Source organism: Dioscorea cayenensis, chromosome 11 (genome assembly GCF_009730915.1).
Source record: "Dioscorea cayenensis subsp. rotundata cultivar TDr96_F1 chromosome 11, TDr96_F1_v2_PseudoChromosome.rev07_lg8_w22 25.fasta, whole genome shotgun sequence".
Taxonomy (NCBI): Eukaryota; Viridiplantae; Streptophyta; class Magnoliopsida; order Dioscoreales; family Dioscoreaceae; genus Dioscorea; species Dioscorea cayenensis.
In genome coordinates, this window is record NC_052481.1 from 7,094,043 (window position 1) to 7,099,772 (window position 5,730).

Here is a 5,730-nt window from a genome sequence, read left to right on the forward strand (position 1 = left end):
TGTCCAGCATAGTATCCATCTAGGGTTAAGAAGTGCAAGATAAAGGTTGTTGAAGCATGCAATCTTATTTGAATAGAGAGGTTTCCATAATTATAATAGACCCTAATTTCTCAGGCGAAGAGTAACTAAATAGGTGCAGAGCTGATACAGACATCCACATAATCTCATTAACACTCTATAAAACCTTACTATGAACTAATAACAATCTCTTAAGTAGATAATCTCCCTCCTAGAGAGAGATTATCCCTAATCTGAATATAGAGTAGAAATGTGATTTCTTCTAAAATCCACTCCACATGATTGCAAAGAGCACGGAGATTATCACTAACCCACTCAGAAGGATTGCGGGATACGAAGTCTCCAAAGTACCCTTACCAAAGGTGCACTCATTATCCTCTCGAATTACTGCATGTCTATGCAAGGTGATAATTTTTTCTGTTCACATAGTACACCAAAACATGATAGCAAGGACTTTCGCCTCGTTAGAAACCAAGCATTCAAACACGTGATTAAATACAAATAGAATTAATTGCAATTAAGAAATCAACTAAAGCATTAAAGATCCAATAACCAAAGTCAATGAAATAAAACCTAGGGTTTTTAACTATGCCCAAACAACATAAAAATTACCTCTCCATCATTGGAGAACAAAAATCCAATCCAAATGAATTAAAATACATAAAGGAATAACAAAACTCCCTCAAAGCTTGCAATCTCCTTGGATGGATGAAATTCTTCGAAGATTCCCCAAAATCACCACTGAGACCTCTTCACGAATGCCTTCCTTGAAGCTTTAAACCTACTCCTAATCTCTCCCTCTTGTTTTCTTCCTTCTCCAGTAAGATAATCAATGGAACCCCCACCCCACCACACACACACACACACCCAAATTGCCACCCAAAAGACAGCCAAAGAGTAGAGAAGGAGATCTCCCCAAAATCCCTAATTTTTGGCTTTTATAACTCAGGAATCAGGGGTTACGCTGCTACAATAACCCTTATGTTGTGATAGTTGCCCATAAGGTTTTCGGATTGGAGCTCACAACCTTAACTAGCCCATAATAGTGCCATAACAGTGATGTGCTATAGTACTATAAATAGTGCACTGCTACAATAAACACTAGTAATATCGCCCATAAGTCATTCTAAAAACTCTATTCTTCTTCCAAAATTAGCTTAAATTGCCTCAAACTTGTTCCTCTTGATCAATATGGCCTCATTCTAGCCAGAGTACGAAATAGAAACGAATTAAGCACCAATTCAATCATATATTTAATAATTACATGTATAGTGCTATGAATAATAATAATAATAATAATAAAAATAATAAAAATAATAATAATAATAATAATAACAATAATAATAATAAAACACATTCATTCAAGCACTTATTATGTGTAAGTGCAACGAAACCTCATTAACCTAAGTATGACCTAGTTTACGCAAACATCTAATTCTACACATACAATTCAAACTTAACATATGAAATCCCTCTATTATAGATTAAACATAGAGCATCATAGATTAAATTCAAAGAACAAGCTAACATGCATTAATAAAGAAATTAATCATCCATATAAAGTTTTCCTCCCAAGGTTCACAGGTGCCCAATGGCCTTAAGAATTTAATTCAACATGAATAGAAGGAAAGTCACAAAATCAATAAAAGAACAATAAAAGTTCATTGTAAAACTCCCTATTTGTCAACTAATGGTGGTGATGGAATCTTGACAGAACCCAATTACGCCATCCACAAGGAATCCCTAACATAAAGTGATGCTTTTATTTCTTCTCTACCGAAGCTCCAAAGGTGAACCCCTTGAGATGTGTCTTCCTTTTCAATTTAATTTAAGCCCAACAGAGTCTCCTTCCAATATGATTTCGAAATGGAAGTGTGTAAAGTCAAATGGCATCCAAAAATCCCTCTAAAACCCTAAGTTCATCTTTTTATAATTTCTCAGGCATACAAGCACTGTGTGGCTCTCATGGGGGTTACATTGGGAAGTGAAAAGATAGATCTAAAAAATTTTGGGGTTCATACAGCCTCCATACAGGTGCATAAGGTCCCATGGCCTTTTGGACAGGTCGTGCAGGTACTGTGCGGGCAACAAGCGGGGACTATTTATTGTTAAAATTTTTCACCTCTAAATTTGCTCTTTTTTGTCCCAAATTTGGCCCAAAATATGTTCTTGAGCTCTTGATGTCCTTTCGATACCTTATGAAGCAAATAAAACCAATTAAAGCATAAAACATGCAATGATACAATGAAAATGCATGCACAATGAGTGAAATACATATATGAAAATATGTATATTTAGACACTTATCAGTTGTCATTTAATAGACTTCATTTTCACTTAAATATTTGTCGCTCAATCTGTATGATAAAGGTTCAAACTAATGATCATATTGTGTACCCTTTGTGAACATTCTTGCCAATGGGAAACGCACCTATATCCTCACATACACAACAAGGTCAAGGAAATTGTCGAAGAAATCTGAATCTTACTAGTTGGTGTGGGATCAAAAATACCCGCCTTGGTGTCGTGTCAGTAAAGAGATACTGAGTGATATATCAAATCACAAATGTTATTTATTTTTATTTATTCCATTTTTGTGGCCTCTTCCATTCCTAAAAGAGGTAAACCTCTATTATTAATTACCCCAGACTAAAATCTTGGGAACCTCTGATTAAGAGCTCAAGTACAAGACAGGAAAATTGCAAATTTTAATTTTTATTTATTTATTTATTATATATATATATCAAGAATTTGTGGGATCATAAATACCCACCTTGGTGTCGTGTCAATTCAGAGACAACGGGCGATAAATCAAATCACAAATGTTATTTATTTTTATGTATTTCATTTTTGCGGACGCTTCTATTCCTAATATAGGCAAGCCTCTATTATTAATTACTCTAGATTAAAATCTTAGGAACCTCCGATTAAGGGCTCGAGTACAAGTAAAGACAAGAAATTTGCAAATTATAATTTTTATTATTTATTTATTATATATATATATATATATATTACCCCATCATTTATATATATCTCTCATATATTGCTGCTTGTGCCTTGTCACCATGTTGCATGCCTCATTTTCATCTTGAGTTATATATCTCATTACCATCTTGAAATTTGTATATTTTTTCTAAAAAATTTGCTACTGCTTCGAGATGAGAATTCTTGTTGTTACTTCGGAATGAGCATTTTATTATTGATTTAAGATGGGTATTTTTTGCCATTGACTAAAAATTTACAACATCATACATCACTTGAGTTTTACTGAAGAGTTTTACATATAGGAAATTACAAAAAAAAAAAAACATATACCGATTCCTAATCAAAATTCCACAGAGACATCATCGGTAATTTTCACAGAGACGTCATCACTAGTGTTCGCAGAGACATGATCGGTTGCTTTGGGCTCTACTATTTCACAGTCAAGGTCTTTCATATCCTCCTTTGTATATATATATATATATGATTTGAGTTACTGTGCTTTCAACCATTTTATTATTTATTTTTAGTTTCATTTTTATATTATTATTATTATTATTATTATTATTATTATTATTATTATTATTATTATTATTATTATTATTATTATTATTATTACTCTTCTAAGACAATACTAATTCCATAGACACATTAAAATTACTGTTGTGCTTTCAATTCTTCATCAAATACATCAATTTCTGGCTTCCTCAATATCCTTTCTAAGTATACCTTTTGCAATATTGGGTAAAAAATCCTCAACTTCGAGCACCTCTCATCCTTGTATAAGTTAGCTAGGACACGAGACCGTTGCAGACCTGCAGGGGCCAGTATAGTGCAGGTGACAGCAACACTGAAAGCTTGCTCTAGTGCATTCTCATTAATCTCTCCGTCCCCAATTTGTCATTTTTCAATCTGTGAAATGTCATAATAACGAAGCGCAGCTTCCGGAAACTTAAGTTGTAAATTCAAGACTTCATGTTGTTGAGCAAAAAAGTGTTGAAGAAGTGATTAAAGTTGTGCATTCAAGATGACAAACAGCTGCAGACAGCAGTGAAGTGAAGCTATTCTGGTCGAAGTTTGATAGTATAGGGTGCAAGTTTAAGTGCATGCTTCTGTTAATGCACTAGCATGGAGTTTAGTTACTATTAAAAGCACTAAACTTAAGTTTATATTACCATGTGTTACGTGATAATCTGAAAATATTACCACGTTTGGCATTGTCCGGTGGTAATCTAGATGGTAATGTCACAATACCAACTTATAAATATTACCAAGAAAGTTGGTAATCCTATTACCACCAAATTTGGTGTCAATCTTGGATTACCATGGTAATCTTATAACTTTTTATATTTTAGCAAATTGATTACCATGATAACCAAACACAGCAGTTAACCTTTCCCGGTAATAAGAGTTCTCAACCAAACATGGTTATATCAAATTATCGCAATATTCCCAACCATATAACATTCCCACTCATATTACCATGATAATCTTATTATATGATAATATATCATTACCACGAACCAAACGGCCCCTATTGGTAATCTCACATTACCATCAACATTACCACTACTACAGTACCAAATATGGTAATCTGAACATATACCACTAGATTTCCGGTAATGTTTACACATTACTACAAACCAAACACAGCCTAAGTGTTTGTCTTGTAGTGAAAAGAGTATTTAATGCCCTTGGAATCTCTAGAAGTTAGCAACTAGACAATGGGGTTCAAGTTAAGTTAAGTTGTGGCCAATAGGAAGTTAGTGGAAGAGTCTTGCCAATGGGATGTGTTTTGATGTTTTGTATCCTGATATATAATATATGAAAGTAGTGCTCGTTGTTGGTTGGCTGAAATAACCCTTTGAAAAGTCTCTCCATTGTTGCTTTTACTCTTTAACTACCATCCTACGTATACTCAACCAAAGAGCATTCTTACAAACACCTTCATCTTCTTTTCCAAAACCAGAGTTTGATCATTCAAACATAAGCTTTATTGATAAATGCTTCAGCATTTACTGCATCATTAACCTCAAGATAAATGCAAGCAATTTGCACACACTGGGACAGCTTATACGTTTCATCAAGCACCCTTATTCTTGACTCCATATCAATTTCAATTAGCATTTGCGCTATTTTTAACCACTTGTGCTCTGATTCATACATTTCTGCAAGCTTTTCCTTGTAAGATTATAACCTATTCTTCAAAAAAGAGAACTTGGCACTAGATTTGAACCAACGCATACAGCGCAATCTCCATTTGCAATCCCTGCTCCAACCTTTCCAACTCCTGCTTGAAGGTCTGGAATAAATGCCTTGAAACCACCGATGGCACATCATCTAATACCAAGTGATCGATGAGGAGGCTTGGCATGGGAGATATTCAAGGGCAAAGAAGCAAGGATAGAGGCAAGGATGAGCTTGTACTACTTGATCTTCTACCGCTAATCAGAGATCGAAGAGGCACTAGCCAAAATGCTCTCCATGGCCATGTTCTTCTCCTCAGTCATGGCTCTAAAAACCCTAAGCTCTTGTTCCTTCTCTACTCTCATTGTCCTAGTTCTCTCCACCTACGTGTAGCCATAGTAGCCCTTTTAGCTCTCTCATTTGTTTCCTCCTCTGAATTTTGATAATTCTTTGGCTTTCCAAAAAAACACTACTCCAGTACCAACTATTATCAGTATCTTTTTGCTTTATTAACTGCACCTTAATATTTTGCAAAACTTTTGCT

At 34.5% G+C, this 5,730-nt stretch overlaps 1 pseudogene; it reads right to left on the reverse strand.

Moving 5' to 3' along the window:
* Positions 1-3,656: 3,656 nt before the first annotated feature.
* Positions 3,657-5,485, reverse strand: LOC120271578 (annotated as a pseudogene).
* Positions 5,486-5,730: the final 245 nt, after the last annotated feature.